Source organism: Periplaneta americana, chromosome 3 (assembly GCF_040183065.1).
Source record: "Periplaneta americana isolate PAMFEO1 chromosome 3, P.americana_PAMFEO1_priV1, whole genome shotgun sequence".
NCBI lineage: Eukaryota > Metazoa > Arthropoda > Insecta > Blattodea > Blattidae > Periplaneta > Periplaneta americana.
In genome coordinates, this window is record NC_091119.1 from 171,986,284 (window position 1) to 172,001,542 (window position 15,259).

Genomic DNA, 15,259 nt, shown 5'->3' on the forward strand with positions numbered 1-15,259 from the left:
GTATTTAAAGGGTATAAATGATATGTTGTTATTGAAGTGTTGTATCAGTGAAGAATTATGTTGTGTCAGTGAAGTGTGTTGTATCAGTGAAGTGTGTTGTGTAAGTGAAACGTGTTCCTGTCAGTGAAGCTTTATAGTTTATAGTGGCAGTGCAATATATTTGAACAGTGACATGTTTTTGAAGTTTTAGTGAAATCAGGATAGAATCAGTGAAATGTGTCGTAGTTCCAGTGCAGTGAGTGAGTTGACAGTGAAATGAGTGTAATGTTGAAAGGTACTTGTGCAGATATGAACGTATCATACTCTTGGGTTTTAGTTCGATCTTAGTTTTAAGATACAAATTATACTTATTTCAAATGTTATTTTAAGTGATCGTTTAATTTAATTTAGTATATTCCCTGTTGTTGTTGTTATTATTATTATTATTATTATTATTATTATTATTATTATTATTATTATTATTATTGTTAGTATTAGTATTATTAATTGTATTTTTAATTAAGTTTATTATTTTCATATTGAGTGTAATTAGTTACCACTGCCACCGGGTATATACCCATTCCAGTGTGAATAAATGCATACACATACATGACCTCTACTCTATCATTAAGGTAGGATGGTTGTTCTTGCACTTACTTATGGCTTTAAGGAAGAATGCAAAAACGAGTAAAATTGTAGTAACTTTTTCGTTTGAAATATCTAAAAGAATAACCACCTGAAATTAATTACATTAAGTATGGTTCACTCTGCAAGTATTAACATGCTCTGAAAAAGCAATAACCTTAATTTAAATAGTGCCTGAAAAAGGTACCAATGGAATGAATAAAATTAAAGAGCTTCTAAAATTAAAAATGAATGTCTCGCTTACAATTCAGTAGATAACAATCTTACCATACTATGTTCACTCGATAGCCGAAAGTTCCCTTATTAAGGACAACAAATTTAAAAAAGCTCTCATCATTAGGATGAAATTTATAGCAATTTGATTTCAGGCAATTTTTCACGTACAAGAACAACAGATATTTTGTATTCGACAGATAATAGAGAAAAAATGGGAGTATAAAGGTACAGCATATCAGTTATTCATAGATTTCAAAAAGGCATATGACTCGGTTAAGAGAGAAGTTTTATATGATATTCTTATTGAATCTGGTATTTCTCAGAAACTAGTTCGATTAATTAAAATGTGCCTCAGTGAAACGTACAGTAGAATTCGTATAGGCCAGTTTCTGCCAGATGCGTTTCCAATTCACTTTGGGCTAAAGCAAGGAGATGCACTATCACCTTTCCTTTTTAACCTTGCTCTAGAGTATGCCATTAGGAAAGTGAAGGATAACAGAGAGGGTTTGAATTGAACGGGTTACATCAGCTACTTGTCAATGCGAATGATGTGAATGTGTTAGAAGAAAATCCACAAACAATTAGGGAAAATAGGGAAATTTTACTGGAAGCAAGTAAAGAGATAGGTTTGGAAGTAAATCCCGAAAAGATAAAGTATATGATTATGTCTCGTGACCAGAATATTGTACGAAATGGAAATATAAAAATTGAAAATTTATCCTTTAAAGAGGTGGACAAATTCAAATACCTGAGAGCAACAGTATCAAATATAAATGATACTCGGGAGGAAATTAAACGCAGAATAAATATGGGAAATGCCTGTTATTATTCGGTTGAGAATCTTTTGTCATCTAGTCTGCTCTCAAAAAATCTGAAAGTAAGAATTTATAAAACAGTTACATTACCGGTTGTTGTGTATGGTTGTGAAACTTGGACTCTCTCTTTCAGAGAGGAAGAGAGGTTAAGGGTGTTTGAGAATAAGGTTCTCAGGAAAATATTTGGGGCTAAGAGGGATGAAGTTACAGGAGAATGGAGAAAGTTACACAACTCAGAATTGCACGCAATGTATTCTTCACCTGACATAATTAGGAACATGAAATCCAGAGGTTTGAGATGGGCAGGGCATGTAGCACGTATGGGCGAATCCAGAAGTCCATATAGAGTGTTAGTTGGGAGGCCGGAAGGAAAAAGACTTTGGGGAGGCCGAGACGTAGAAGAGAGGATAATATTAATATGGATTTGAGGGAGGTGGGATATGATGATAGAGATTGGATTAATCTTGCTCAGGATAGGGACCGATTGCGGGCTTATGTGAGGGCGGCAATGAACCTTCGGTTTCCTTAAAAGCCATTTGTAAGTAATGATAATAATAATAATAATAATAATAATAATAATAATAATAATAATAATAATAATAATAATAATAATAATAATAAATTGTAAACACTGTTCCTTTTATACTGTTTATAAACCAATAAACAATAAACGAGATTTCAGCTTGAGATTATTAACAATAGAAATTCAACGCGTGCGAGAAATAGCTTTGAAATTTCGCCTGGAGTTCTCTATCAGGGTAGAGTTCTGTTATGTAACTATATGATGCAGGTGAGGCCGCGCCGCTTAACTTCTCTCCTTGATGAAGCCGTGATCAGGATTTGATCTCCCTTTAAAATCCATCATCAACGGTAGGTTTTGAATCCACGAATTTAGGATTCATTGGCTAGAATGGTAATCACTATTCTACGCATGATGACACAATTTTGGTCTACCTGGTTTGTTCACTAACTGAATCCCATAATTTCTGTTGCAGCTATTGGAATAATAATAAATTTTTGTTCCTAGATTAGTCGGCATTTCGGAAGGTGGTCAGCTGCTACATGCGCCGTAGTATTTCTGGTATGTGACGTCACAAACGTGTACAGTAGAACCAATCAGAATCACTCTATAACACTTCCAGATTTCGTTTGTTTACGTATGAGTGTTTCAATTCATTGAATAAGTAAAACTAACATTTACTGTTTGTGTGTAAGATAAATAAATGGAAGAAGAGACTGTGAAAAAACAGGTAGCCTATTGCACAGGCAGGCGCGGAAAAAAGTGTTTAAGGTGTATAATTATTTTAAAAACTTTGACGAGCAGAACGCTGCCGGCCATCTTGATGCTGGCTGCAACGTTGCCAACGCGCAAGAAAAGACTGCAGAAGCATTTAGTGTGGGATTGAGAACCGTGCAAAGAATATTGTTAGTGAAGGAAAGAGGGTTTGTTTGGTGTCATGCTTACAGTAATCAACGGCTAAGGTCATTATTGTCTTTTGATAATTTAAATTCTCTCCTGCGCTATTTGTATTGCACGTGCGCGTGAAGTACGATGTGGCAATGTTGTACACTGCCTTGCTCTCTCTATCTGTCTCTCTCGACGCAAATGCTAGCAGACTACCGCCTTCCGAATTGCCGTCGACTCTAGTCACAATGTAATGCAATGCAAAAAATACTGAACAGAATTATACATGGAATAATTTCTGGCTGTGAATGTAGACACGCAAAAAAAATTACTCGACACTTTTATTTATGGAAGAGTTTCTGCGTATGGAAGGCAAACACGCACTTTTATTATGCATACATGTAGGCCTACACGAATATTTTTTCATAATGTTATGATTTCAGTCCCAGTAAACAGTCATTAAACATGTAAAAGCATATACGAACTGCGTTGTAGAAGCTTGTAATCCTCCTCTTTCCTCCAGGCAGAATAAAAGTGAAGCTTTTCCACGATCCGATGACAGAGATGTTATCAGACTGAAAACGTTCTGTATATTAGTGAAGACTTCAATGACAGAATTCTATTCTGGAAATCTCAAATAAAAACTGTTAAGTAGTTTACGGCTAACAGAAACAGTACAGGTATGTTTTTGTGTTATACTGTCCATGACAGAATAGTTTAGTCTTTCTGCCTTCCACTGCTGTGGCCAGGTTCAGTCACCGTCTAGATAAAATTGTAATTTTTACTATGGAGAAAACGGGTGCTGGGCCCTTTTCCTCGGGATTCTCCTGCTTCCCCTCACGATTATCAATATTCCATCTTCACTCCACAATCACCTTCAATCTCCCAGAAATCGCTTCCGTGCCAGGTTTCTGAAAACATATAATTTAGAAAGATCTCAAAATCGATTTCCACGCTGTGTTCACAAATTACTGACGATTATATAGATAAACTGTAAGTAATGTCATTCATTCAAGGGGTTATTCTTTGAGATATTTCAAACAGAGTTAAACATAATTATTCTCGTTTTTCTATCTTTTCGAGATGAAAATTATTTTATGTGAAACATTTCATAGCGTAATTTGGGAAAGTCATTGATTGAATTCCCAATAAGCTCAGCAGTTTAAGAGAGTAGCGTATTACCACAGTCTAGTATATACAGTCGCGAAGCTCAATACGTAGTAAATATGCAAACATTAGATAGTTGCTCATCACTAGGATCGCTAATATCGCCTAATTACAGGCAATGCAAAATAGTACCGTCACAGTCTATTGTTTCTAGCACCCTCAAAACTCAAGCTTCGTGACTGTATATAGTAGACTGTGGTATTACGGCAATAAATGATTAAAATAATTTGACTTTTGTATTTTAAATATGCAGATATTTGATCCGAACTATAATGTACGTAACTTTTCGTTCTGCAAAGGAATTTTAAAGTATTGCATTTGTTCGGATGACATTTCTACACATTTAAAGGGAAAAAAACTAAAATTCTTTCAATAATTTATTATCATAATACAGTGATCTCTTAAACAGGCTTAGCATATTGGGAATTAAGTCAATGACTTTCCCAAAACACGGTATGAAATGTTTCACATGAAACAATTTTTATCTAGAAAAGGATGCAAAAACGAGCAAAATTGTATTAAACGTTTTTTGTTTGAAATACCTCAAAAAATATCCCTCTGAAATTAATGACTTTGCTTACAGTTCAACCTGTATAATACTATATTTTTACTAATATTAAATTGAAAGACGGATATTATCATTATTTGGAAGAGAGATATTTCAAGTTTCGCACTGCCAGCTGAGTTTTATTTGTTAAACATACATAATTGTTGGAGAAAATGGCTGTCCTACAACAGACCATAGCTGATGTCCGCTCAAATATGCGCGAAGTAACAGTGGTGTCGCGATTTGTCGCGTGTTGCAACAGCATTGGACGTCCTGGTCCTCCCGAGTCGTCAATCCGAAGGTGGTACAAAGAGTTTCGAGACAGGGGATGCATCTGTCATCAATTAAAAGCACGCGCAGAGAGACCAAGTGTTACTGAAGAGACGGTCGCAAGAGTGTGTGAAAGTTGCATGAGAAGCCCTCAGAAATCAGTTAGGAGAACCAGAAGACAAATACAATACATTCTGCACATGACCACCCCGTTCACCGGACCTAACAGTTATTTCTTTTTGTGGTATTTTCCAAGGATAACATTTAAAATCCCTCCACTTCCAACGACGTTGCCGGAATTGAGAATTTAACTTCGTCACAAAAATGTCACACAAAACGTACTTAAGAGGGTTTGGTGAAAATGGAATAACCGCCTGTAGGTCTGCCGTGTCACACGTGGACAAACACGGTATATACTTGGTGTGATATATTATATATAAGAACATGTAACGAGCAAATGATCATAAATCAAGCGCTTTAAGCTAAGATACTTGTTACGATTTGTGTCTTCGGATGCCTTAAGACTAGTTTCTTCAGAGTTTTCTTCATCGATCTCGGAATGCCTTCATCCTTGCTCTTTCAGTATACATTATAAAGTGGTATTTACTAGATAGTTTATTGAATATTCTCCTGCAGTATTCGCTTTATAAACTTGTTATATTTTCTCTATCGGACAATACTGTTTTCAAATAATGTTCACATCCGTAATAAAATTTATAACTTTACTCAATTCTTCGGTCTATTATGTAATCACTTAATTTTTTTAATATATTTATTAATACTAACGAAAAAATGTCTCTATTTAGTATATTGGCAATTTATATTAAATTTTGGTAAAATATCATTATCATTTTGGGCCTATTTTATCAAATGCTTTGATATAATTATTCAAACTTATCCGATCTCGTAAAAGTATCATATATACTTGGTTCGTTGCCTTCGATGATTGGAACTGTAGGTTAGTTGATTGATTTATTTGAATGGTTGACTTTTGTTGATTGGTTCCTTTAAAGGTTTGGTTTGATTTGGTTTCGTTTAGTTTGGTTTTGATTGTTTCGAAGGGTTCGTTGGTTGAATATTTTGTAAAGATCATTACTTAGATGTTTCGAAGATTCGGTTGGTTGGTTTGTTGATTGATTTCTTAGTCGATTTTCTTCACCGATCATTTGACAATCAACTTATTGGCTCTTCTCAATCCGGCGCAGCTGAATAATCGTTGTCTATTTACTCTCCGCGTAATAACTAAACATACAATTATTTGTTTTCTTTCATCTTCATTAATGAATAAGTAGATGCTTCTCATATAGTCTATCAACCATATGTCGTCAACAGCTCAATTTCTTCATCCGATAATAACCACATACATAAATATCGATTCTTGTCTTCCTTTTACAAATCTTAGCCTTTAATTGTTTTCAGTTGGTTATTCAGGGACAGAGTATCAACTACTAGGTTATATAGCGTCGATGGGATTGTGGTCCTGAGAAGATATTTGGAAGGATGAGGCCGAGGATTGCCATAGATTACCTGACATTCGCCTTACGGTTGGAGAAAACCTCGGTAATAATCCAACTAGGTAATCAGCCCAAGCGGGAATCGAACCCACTCCCGAGGACAACTTCAGATCGACAGACAAACGCGTTAGCCGACCGAGCTACGCCGGTGGCTCTTGAATTTTAAGTTATCAAGTAAATTCCAAAATTAAAATATAATTCTGTAGGCCTACACTAATTCATTTACGATTATCTTACCATGCTAACGAATATTGTTCGTTATATTTTTCTTGCCTCAGGTCAGATATTAAGATAAATAAGTAAGTTTTGATCTTCTTTATGTTCCTATCCCACATCAATTACCTTAAGTATGTACGTAATTTTGGCTGCTAGTAGCAAGGCAAAATGCAGACATTTCCCAGACGCCACAAGCAGATCTAAAATTGTACAGAAGAATGATAGGTGTTTAGTTGTGAACGGGTACTGTGTGATAATGAGATTGAGGCCGATTTAACATTCAACTACACGAGATCTTTCCTTGGAAATGGGTGAAACTATGCTAGTAGTAAAACAAATAACACACGCATTAGAGTGTTGAGGGTATGCAAACCGCAGCGTAGATTTACAAGTCAAACATGGAACTAAGGGAGGTAATGCTCAAGAGGTGTAGAGCGAGGCGAAGGAGATTTTCTCTCCAGCAGGAAGTACACAGACCATCCGTTTCATGCTTCAGTTCAAAAGCGGTTTAATTCACAACCGCATACCGCTCAACATGTATCGCTAGTGTGATATGAGATTTTAGGCTTTCATGGTGATTTTCCAGTAGCAAACTTCTGCCTACTAGAAAGTGTGTTGGGACTTAACAGATCGAATGATTTAGCTAGAACATCAAGCTATTGGGTACGCCATTGAAATTAATGCACGTCACAGAATAATGTAGTGGAAGACAAGGGGAATAAGGGAAATACAAGAAGAATAACGGGAACATAAGGAGAGCAAGGAGTATGCAAAGAGAACAAAGAGGAAGCAAGAAAATCGAAGAAGGTAGGAGAAAAATGAAAAGACATGTGTAACGAAGAAAATACAAATATAATATGCCAGAGAATTAGAAACTAACTTGTTTAACAGATTAATTTACACCTATATCAGTAGACATAAACACTGAAAAGATTATTGGATTTATAGCCTATGTATTGTATATGTTTGTATAGTTTGGATAATTAATTGTATACGTTTTAAAATAAATAGTAGTCTGTATAGCTCTACTGATGATTTGTATATGCTGTGAATTGAATATGTATAGCCTATGCTGTAAATTATATAGTAGTTTGTATAGCTCAACTGATGAATCAATCTACGCAAATCAAGCTTTCGGGTATAACTCCCTGTAAAGTTGATTTGAATAATTTCGAGAGAAAAATTGTTCCGGGGCCGGGTATCGAACCCGGGACCTTTGGTTAAACGTACCAACGCTCTCCCAACTGAGCTACCCGGGAACTCTACCAGACACCGATCCAATTTTTCTCTCTATATCCACAGACCTCAAAGTGGGCTGACAACCGTCAAGCAACCAACATTGAGTGCACACTAACTCTGTGTGTCTTAAATTATGGTTTTGTGTTAACGAACAGTGACGTGCAAATCAAGCTCTCAGGTATAACTCCCTGTAAAGTTGATTTGAATAATTTCGAGGGTACGTTTAACCAAAGGTCCCGGGTTCGATACCAGGCCCCGGAACAATTTTTCCCTCGAAATTATTTGAATCAATCTACTTGATATAAATTGTAAAAATTTGTATAGTTTAACGGAAGTATGCTTGTAAATTGAATTAATCTGTTTACTTTGTATTGTATATGTTTGTATGATATGGCTGGTGAATTGTATATGCTTTAAATTGAGTAGTAAACTGTATAGCTCTATTGATGAATTGTTTATGTTTGTAATTTTAAATAATTTGCATGATATGTATTATTAATTTCTGTATATCTCAGCTGATTGAATTGTTTATGCCTTAAATTGAATTAACTTGCTATGTATTATATTTTATAACTGAACTGATGAATAATCGTTTGTGTTATAAATTTAATAATCCGATTGGCTATATACTGTATATTTTTAGTAGAGCCATCGATGTAGCTCAGTCGGCAGACTCGCTGGGCTGCTGATCCAGAGCTGCGCTCGGGCTTGGGTTGGATCCCCCGTTTGCTCACATTGGTTTCTTCCGAGGCTTTCCCCAGCCGTAGAACTGATGCCGAATGGTCTATGGCGAGTCCTCGGCCTCACTTCATTTTACCTCCTTTGATCTGATTACCTGGTTGGGTTTTTTCCGATGTTTTCCCCAACCATAAGGCAAATGCCAGGTAATCTTTTGGCGAATCCTCGGGCCTCATCTCATCTCACTACATCACACCAAAATATTGTAAAAAATTGTAGAACATTGCAAGAAATTGTAGAAAATTGCAAAATTGTACAATTGTAAAATATTGTAAAAATTGTAATTTTAATTATAATCTTGTAAAATTTTGACTTGTTCCATATCTTAAAGCTTCATTGCTAATGCAAGATCTATGCAGTGTAATAAATGAAATGAAAAATGAAATAAAGAGAGTGGGGAAAAATTGAGTATGACCTTTCACTGCAAACCCTGCATTCTCCAATCTTCCCTACTTTCTGTCTTCCTCTTTGTCTCCTCATATTATCTATATATCTTAATGTCGTCTATCATCTGATACCTTCCTCTGCCCCGAACTCCTCTTCACCATTCTTTCCGGTACGTCTTTGAGCAGACAGTTTCTCCTCAGCCAGTGACCCTACCAATTTCTTTTTGTCTTTCTGATCAGTTTCAGTATCATTCTTTCTTCAACCACTCTTTCCAACACAGCTTCATTATTCCGTCTGTTCACCTCACACTCTCCATTCTTCTCCATGTCAACATTTCGAATGCTTCTAGTAGCTTCTCTTCACTTCGTGATAAAGTTCATGTGATAAACTTCAAGCATATGTAAATCGATAACACCACAAAGGCCTAAATTTCTGAGAGACGTGTAATATGTATAATGGACAACATAATGTGTCACATTCGTGACACTGATTAACTTACACTTTGTCTTTTACACTTACGAAGCAGATCTCAGACACGACTTGTCTGCAGTCTCCAACTTGAATCCCTAATTCATCTCTGCTTGTCGCAATTCATGGGCCTCTCCTGTACAAACCAGAATTATGCATTATCAATGTAATTAATTCTACCCAACAGCTAAAGCCACAGCTTTGACGTTACGTGGAAACCTGGGTCGTGACTTTGAATCCCGTCCAGGGCAGCATGGTGTTTATCCATCGCCTGTGTGATACGATGACCTTTGTTGTCTTAGGTAAAAGCCCTTTCACGTTCTGACCACACGTAGCGGGAGTAATATTGTGTCAGTGTTATGTTGAGAAATAGTCTGTATATCGGCTGTGAAGCTATTAAAAGTGTTATCAATTCTATGAGAAAATAATTTGTTATCTGTCGTTAGTTTACTTTGGTTACGCTACAGCCAGGAAAGAATAATAAATGTAGGATTGCATAATAAACAAATATTCCTTAGCAGAGCTTTTCGCGTACACATGGATTGAAGGGACGAACGGACGGATAGAGGACTTCGAGGAATGAACGGATGGAGGAAATGAAGAGACGAACGAACGGATGGATTGGATTGAATTGAACTGAATTGAACGGACGGACAGATTAAATTGCACGGACGGACGAATGGATTGAATTGGAAGAAAGGACGGATGGATTGAAATGGATAGTCAGTCGAATGGATTGAATTGGAAGGACGGACGGGTAGATTTAATTGGAAGGACAGATGGATTGAATTGGAAGGACGGACGGGTAGATTGAATTGGAAGGACGGACGGGTAGATTGAATTGGAACGACGGACGGGTAGATTTAATTGGAAGGACGGACGGGTAGATTTAATTGGAAGGACGAATGGATTGAATTGGAAGGACGGACGGGTGGATTGAATTGGAAGGACTGACGGGTAGATTTAATTGGAAGGACGGATGGATTGAATTTCAAGGACGGACGGATGGATCGAATTGGAAGAAAGAACGGATTGAATTGGAAGAACGAACATATGGATTGAATTGGAAGAACGAACGAATGGATTGAATTGTAAGGACGGACGGATGGATTGAATTGAAAGGACGGATGGATTGAATTGAAAGGACGGACGGATGGATTGAATTGGAAGGACGGACGGATGGATTGAATTGGAAGGACTGATGGATTGAATTTCAAGGACGGACGGATGGATCGAATTGGAAGGACGGACGGACGGATCGATTGAATTGGAAGGACGGACGGACGGATGGATTGAATTAGAAGGACGGATGGATTGAATTTCAAGGACGGACGGATGGATCGAATTGGAAGAAAGAAAGAACTGAATTGGAAGAACGAACGGATGGATTTAATTGGAAAGACGGACGAATGGATTGAATTGGAAGAACGGACAAATGGATTGAATTTGAAGGAGGGATCGATTAAATTGGAAGAACTGAAGGATGGATTGAATTGGAAGCACGAACGGATTGATTTAATTTTGAACAGCCGGATGGATTGAATTGGAAGGACGGACGATGGTTTGAATTGGAAGAACGGACGGATGAGTTGAATTGGATGGACAGTCAGGTGGATTGAATTGCAAGGACAGACGGATGGATTGATTTTGGAAAATGGATGCATGGATTGAATTGACGGACGGATGTACTGAACAGATGAAGTAGAGAAAAGAGGAACTTAAAATATTTGCATTTCCCGGGTCTTTGTAATTTGCTATACAAATGTTAGTTGAAACTACATAAGCTACTTCTCTTATCACAATAAAGAAATTATGACAATTAATTACATTTCCTTGTAATGCAATCATTTTTGTGTGCATAAAAATCTTTTCATGGTGTCGAACCATGATAATTTTTTCTAACCACAATTATTGCTATCGCTTGTCGATGTCAAAGATAGAATCTTAGAATTTAATCGTTACTTTTAAGTTAAAACGAAAGTTTTGTGAACATTATATACAAGAGATCCTTCTTAAGGAAAAGCCAAGGATGACCCGGAAAGTTGGAGTAGAAAGAAAGAGAAATGAATAACTAATTGAAATAGGCGTTGAGTCGAAAGGAGAGTTATTGGAGTCTGATAAGGGAGGGGCGTGAGAGGAAAGATAAATGGAGGCAGATGACAGGATCCAGGGACTCTCAGGTCGTTGAAGAGAAGGCGGGGCAGTGGAAATGAAACCTGGGATTAGAGAGAGAAGAACAGATGAAGACAATGGTTCCCATTGCCACTCGATAACGCGAGAAATTTGAGCTTCAGCTACTTTCGTCCTTAAAGTTGAGGTCATTGGAGTGTGTTTGTAGTGGATGCTACCTGCTCGTCACTTAGTTTCAATACCATGAAATTCACTTTCATAATCACTTATAGTATCTTCATCAAGTTAACTCAGACTTGAGTTTCAAAACAGAATGATTCTGTCATTTCGAGATTTATAACAAACTATCTCTTCGACTAATGTTGTGAGAAGGAACATTTTTAGAATTAAAATATATTCCGAAAATTTTCCCTAACATTTTTCGTCTTAGTTGGGTTTCATCGGGGTACTCCCGTTTTCCATTCCGTCCGATTTCCATTTCATCATCATTCCATAGCATTCTTTGGCTCGACGCGCAAAAGGACTGATTACGGCGAGTGGGGTTGTATCCTTGGAAAATTTGGTCGATCATAAAAACTCCAGGTGCTTATTCCCTCTCCAGTTGAAATTTCACATCAAAGTTTACATATTCCTCAGCATGTTTCTATTTATTAATTTATTTCACAAAAAACTAACTGTACTTGTCATTTTATGCTCGACCATGCCGAAATGTAGTAATTATACACCTTTAATGCATGTCATTAAAGTATACCTATTCATTAAAGTTCAGGTTTTCGATTATTCTCGGATATGCAATCGAAAGACAACTAGGGAAACGTCACGGAGGCTGGAAATCCAATACTGTCACAGAAGGTTATGTTCTGTTACTATAATAATTAGCGTTAATTGTAAATAATATTCAAATAAATTCAATTGTCATTTCGTTTTTCAATGTCGAATTGAGTTTCAAGGTTATATCAAGATTAATGTTTATCTTACTCTCTAGATTATACTGTATTAAGGTCGTCGACAATCGTTTCCCGGAAAAAATCAATACTTTCGCGTCTGCGCACATCTCACAATTTATGAGGTAGGCTATTGCACTCACATAACAATAACATGAATACTTATGAATAATTTCAAGTTAGAAATATGGTCGAGCATAAAAAGTCGTATGAAATTTGCCTATAATGGTAATTAAGACGCTAGTATGAAAATTATGAAACGAGCGCAAGCGAGTTTCATAAACATCCTCGCGTCTTAATTACTACCATTATAGGCTCGTTGCATAATGTACTATTATAGATTCGTAACGAAGTTAGTGTGTTATTACTAGCTTTAAGCTTGTAGTTTTGTTATATTTTGTCTCAATATTTTAAATACAATTGAATTAATACTTTGTCACTAGATGGAAATAACGAAGAAATCATATAAGTCATTTCCTAGTTATCTAAGACAAGTTTAATATAAGCAGTATCTACGCTATATTTAATCTTCACATGTTTCAATTTTAAACTTTATAAGCAATTTTAATGGAAAAGGTTTAAGTACAGGGCGAGTCAGGAGGAAAGGTACATGGTGTGAGGAGTGATAATATTAGTGATTCTGAACAAAAACGTTTATATGAACATATACCCTGTTCTTAACAGTATCTGACATACAGCTGTTTGAATATCACGGGCGTCAGTCTCATGTCCTTCGTCAGCACTAACATGCGAAAGCAACCAAAACGATCATGTAGTACGAACAATGAAATCTATCCTGGGCGTTGGATCGGTCGCAGTGGAGTGGCCACCGAGGTCACCCGACCTTACTCCATAGGGTTACTGTTTGTGGAGTTGGTTTAAGAATGAAGTCTACAAGCGCAAAGTGGAAAAAGGGAGAAAATTCTCGTTCGCATTTTACATGCTTGTGCTCAAGTAAAGGAATGTCCCAATCAGCTCAGATCAGCAACACTGCAGCTGTCTACAAGAGCTGCTAAGTACATTGAAGTTGACGGTGGACTTTTTGAACATATTCTGTAAAGAAAGGTACACAATTAAACAGAATATAAAGTAACAAATTTTAATCTACTATCACCTGTACTTTTTCGTTTCCACTAGTTTTTCTCTCGGAATCCGTTAAGAAGAGGACATATGTTGATATGAACTTTTTTTTGTTTAGGTTCAGCAATATTATTACCCCTCAAACAATGTACCTTTCCTCCTGACTCAACTTGTATTTAATATTGAATAACATTATTTTAATTTACTGTAGTAGGATTTCGAAACAAAAATCTGTCCTCAGATTATAGAAGTGGTGTTTTCGTATATTTTAGTTGCTTCACAAATCTCAAAGCTGTAATATAACTCTTGTTTATTTCTCGTTTTGCTTAGCTGTACACTAAATTACACCCATACCATTAAATGTCCAAGGGAGTTTAGAAGGTTCGTAATTTACTGTCTATGGGGAAGTTCCTTCTGTTTGATGATGTTAATAACTTGTTAGAGAGACATAACCTCTATAATAAACTACAGGAAAATGCTCTTTGAGGATGCTTACATAATTAAACTGGAAATGTACGAGTATATGGAACAAGGAAAACAGAAAACCGAAAGTCGTAAAAAGCAAAATTATGTAGTAGTAGGACAAATTTTATTTCCTTTATTTCTGTTTTGCTATATAATTTTCTTCTTAATTAATATAAACATATCTTCCCATGCACATTAATTTTTTTCAGCCATATTAGATGAAATTTAATAAGTCTGAAATAACGACACAAATTAATTATTCCTACATATCCTTGTTATAGATCATGACAAGCATAAAAAACACTGTTAGAATATGTGGAGTCTACATGTGATATTGAGAAGTCCAACTATAAAACTAAGACTAATAGTGGTTTTGGTAGTGGTAAACTGACTGGAAAGTTCCAGGTTCAATCCTGGTTGATGAGGGGATATTTTCCGCTACAAAAATTTCTGGGGCCCACTCTTTCTCCTACCAAGTTATAGTACCGGGTCATTCATTTCCGGGGAAAAAGTGCGGTCGGAGCAAGGTTCCGTTCACACACTATGTTCTTGTGCCGAGATCATAGGAACAAAGAGTTCTAGTTGAAGACGTTTATGTGACTTCATGGGATGTGAAGAGGATATCTTTAACTAATAATAATAATAATAATAATAATAATAATAATAATAATAATAATAATATAGTGGTTGTGATAGCGGTTGGTGATGATGTTGGTAGTGATGGTGGTAATAAATTCTTAGAACTAATATCAAAGAAAGTAAAGTAAGGAGGTAATGAAAGAAATAAAATGGTGAAAAATTAGTTTAATGAATAGCAGTCGGCCTCGGTAGCGTACTTGGTATAGCGCTCTATCCCTTCTATGCTCGAGGTTGCGGGTTCGATCCCGGCCCAGGTCGATGGTATTTAAGTGTGTTTAAATGCGACAGGCTCATGTCAGTAGATTTACTGGCATGTAAAAGAACTCCTGCGGGACAAAATTCCGGCACACCGGCAACGCTGAAATAACCTCTGCAGCTGCGAGCGTCGTTAAATA